This window comes from Chlamydotis macqueenii, chromosome 1 (assembly GCF_036417535.1).
Source record: "Chlamydotis macqueenii isolate bChlMac1 chromosome 1, bChlMac1.mat, whole genome shotgun sequence".
Taxonomy (NCBI): domain Eukaryota; kingdom Metazoa; phylum Chordata; class Aves; order Otidiformes; family Otididae; genus Chlamydotis; species Chlamydotis macqueenii.
Genome location: NC_141556.1, coordinates 94,211,797 through 94,215,828, shown reverse-complemented (window position 1 = coordinate 94,215,828; position 4,032 = coordinate 94,211,797).

The following is a 4,032-nucleotide window of genomic DNA, read 5'->3' as shown; positions in this document are numbered from 1 at the left end:
CCTGCGCAAGCCGCCCGCATGCGCAATCCAGCGGCCAGCGCTGCAGCGCGCATGCTCCGCCGGGGGCCCCGCCTCCCTCCATAGCGTCGACGCATCGAGCGGAGCCGCCCCGCGCTCGCGGAGCTGTGGCAGCGTGAGCCGCGGCCGTTGGCAGGTGTTGGGGCGAGCGTGGCGCCGCGTTAGCGCCGTGGCGCGGCCTGGCCCGGCCCGGCCCAGCCCAGTGGTGGTCACCTCAGTCTTTTCTCCCACCCCAGAAGGGGTGGGGTTTACGCGGTGTTTACAAAGTGGCCAGGCTGCCGGGCAAAACGTTTCAAACTCGTCCCAGAACACACAAGCAGGTCATCTTGCAAGCTTGCATCTGCAAAGCTTGCAGCCCAGAAAGCCAACGGCATCCTGGGCTGAATTGAAAGGAGCATGGCCAGCAGGTCGAGGGGGGTGATTCCGCCCCTCAACTCTGCTCTCATGAGACCCCATCTGGAGTACTGTGTCCAGCTCTGGAGCCCCCAACATAAGAAGGACATGGACCTGTTGGAGAGGGTCCAGAGGAGGGCCACGAAGATGATCAGAGCTGGAGCAGCTCTACTATGAGGACAGGCTGAGAGAGTTGGGGCTGTTCAGCCTGGAGAAGAGAAGGCTGCAGGGAGACCTTGTAGCAGCCTTCCCGTACCTGGAAGGGGTACAGGAAGGCTGCTATAAAAGTTACTCCCCATCTTATAAGAAATAAGGGGAGAAACTTTTTAGCAGGACCTATTGCAATAGGACAAGGGGTAATGGTTTTAAAGTAAAATAAGGTAGGTTTAAATTAGACATAATGAAGACATTTTTTACGATGAGGGTGGTGAAACACTGGCACAGGTTGCCCAGAGAGGTGGTGGATGCCCCATCCCTGGAAACATTCAAGGCCAGGTTGGATGGGGCTCTGAGCAACCTGATCTAGTGGGGGATGTCCCTACTCCTTGCAGGGGGGTTGGACTAGATGAGCTTTAAAAGTCCCTTCCAACCCAAAACATTCCATGGGTCTATGATCTGTCTTACATGTACCCCTGAGGTAAGAGTAACACCCCTTCTCCTGGCCCTCAGGTGGCACATCCAGCAAGAGCCAAAACATGGGAAACATGGCTGAAACAACAGTTAATGATGGTTCAGAGACAGAGCACCATAACAGAGGATTTGTTTCAAAACACAGGCGTTGGGATGAAAAATCGGCCCTAAAATTCCCCCAGACTTGTCAGACGCCATCACCCTCACACAGAGAGCCTGTTCGTCCTCAAAGAGTCATTTCCGTAACAAGACTATCCTGCCAGGCAGTCACTGCTAACCTTGTACACCTAAGAAAAACATGAATCTGAAGCCAATTCCCTGAGTTTTCTCTGCTGAAGTTGCAGGAATGGACTGCTGAGGGTGCCTCTGACAGAGCTGCTGGAACTGGACCTTCTGTTACTCTAGGGTATCTGAGATTTCTGCTGCCTTTCTTAATTTTTAACTGAAGCTACACATATGACAGAAGTACCTATGCAGAGCTAGCTAAAGGACAACTGTAGTTAGTTATTTCCTGGAGTTAGAGATGCCTCTGAAAATACACCTTTTTCATTAGTGTCTTGAAAAGCAAGTCTTCCAAACGATGATTCGTGCTGGGACAAGAAAAAAGTCATAGGAGTTTGATGGGATTTTTTGTCTTTGCTTAGAGCTTTGTCTCTGCTTAGACAGGTGGAATAACAAGTCAAAATAGCAACAAGCAGGTGTTATTCACACTGAAATGGAGGTGGAAATAAAGCTGAATATGATACATCTTTTAAATTCTAAATCTTTTGAGGAGGGGTGTGGTTCAGGAGGCTTCTTTGATAGGTATTAGAAAATATTTAGAAATAATTTGGGCATTTTCAATGCAAAAAAGAAAAAATCATCTCTTCCCTTTTAAAAATACAGGAAAGAGATCTGGAAAATAGGACTTTTCCATCCATTACACACATAAACTCTGCCTCTCATATTTCATACCTTTGTACTGATGATTCAGTCCTCCTCTAATCCATTTCTTTATCGAAGCAGTGTTTCCAAAGTGCTAACAAGAAGAAACTTCATGATCCTTAAAGGCCACATATCACAAAGCATACCAAAGTTCACTACGTTATTAAGATCAATATATTCCACGTGTAGATAAGAGCTGAACTATTGTTCCTATAACAATTAAGCATATAACCTGAAAAATATGATTTTGCTTTTTTCCATTTTTGAAATTAGGATTCCCCCCTAATTTTCTTGGATTTTCTATGCTGAAAATGTTTTGTGTTAGATGAGATGTGCTCAGTGTTGGCTATAGCAGCATTTTATTAACATCTGAAATACTTAGATTCAGGGTGTTTAATTTAATTAGTAAACAGTCAGCACTTTTCCAATTCTGTACTAGAAGTTCTTCTTGCGTCTTTTGCTTGTTTTTTGAAATAATGGAGGCAATATTTAAAAAAAAAAAAAGCTGTGTTCAAAATTAAATGGGATATGTTTTAGAGGATATTTTTGTTTGTGGGGAAAAAATACTGAAGATAAGATAGAAAATATTGTCACTCATTTAAGGAGCCACCTTACTCTAGATATGTTTTACAACACAATCAAATGTCATTATTCCTAAACTGCACTGTAATTTCTAAAATACTCTTTCTTCAGTTAAATTGAAGGAATTTACAAAGGCAGGTATTATAAATTTGATGTACAAATAAAAAATGGTTGCCATAGAAACATAAATTTCTATTAAAAAAAATAATTAACTTTCCTAGATGACTTTTAGTGACTTTCTCTGCCTTTTCTGGAGCAGTGGTGATGAACTTCAGCCTTATATCTGATATGGCTGCCCTTTTTGGAGGCTTACCAATGCTACAGGAAATTTATTTTCTACTTCTTAGAGAGAGCATGGATTTCTAAGACATGGAGAACTTTCCAAATCTGCTGAAACGTTTCTATGAAGACATTCAGAAAGTCTCATGTGTGATGTCCAGTGTATTCAGAGATGCTATCCCTGAATGTTCAGCCATCCCATTTACTCATGCCCGTTAACTTATTTGGAGCAGCTTGGAAGTTTTCAAAACACACCACATTCGTTTTCAGAAGAAAATAAAATGGGAGGTAAATCTGACCACACTTTTTAAACCAGATCATTTAAAATTCAACATGCTGTTCTTATTTTATTAAAACCAGAGATGGCAAAACATAACAAACCTATTTGTTCAGAGAACAGAATAAAGAAATAACAATTTTTTAAATTACCCATCTAAATTTCTCAGGCTTTTTTCTCACATAGGAGAGAATGGGACGAGTCAGTCTAACTATTCCCATTCGCTAGACACGAACCCACTACATTGGGCCTTACCACTTTGCTCAGAGCCACAAAGTGGGAGAGCTGCTTGCACTTCGCACACCGGTTGTGCTGAAGCCACCGTGCACTCCCTTCTGTCAAGGTACGCTCCGCTTCCCTTACTCCTCACTTCAGCATCCAGAAACTCTTCTCTCTTTGACATTACTTTCAACATTTTTGTACGGAATAATATTAATAAAAGGTGGATGAAGAAGGAGGAGAGTTTATGTTTACTTACAGCCTAAGTTTAGAAACCAAACTCAATGCCTAGGTCAAGGTCCCCATAAGCCAAAGGACAGAGAGGCAGAGAGAAAGGTGCAGCCCAAACTCAGTTCAGAGCAGGGTGCTCGCTGAAGCGCTCCAGCTGCTATTCTGGCAACATCCATCCACCTCTGAAAGCAAACATACTTCCTATCACAGGCTAATGCTGGGGGTGATATCAATAGGACCTATGTTACATATTTATAAATAATTTATTTCCTAGGCTGTTTCTTCAAGGATCTAACTTTTTTTTCTCCTATGAAAACAGATCATTGTGAGATACAAATTTACTTCTGTAAAGACCAAGCCAACATATTACAGAAGGAGTAAGTAGAATTTGGACCCAGAGCCAAGGAGAACTGTGCTGTTTGTTGATTTACTTTTTGTTTTCTAATTAAATTTAAGTTGTTCTTACAAAAGGGAGAGGA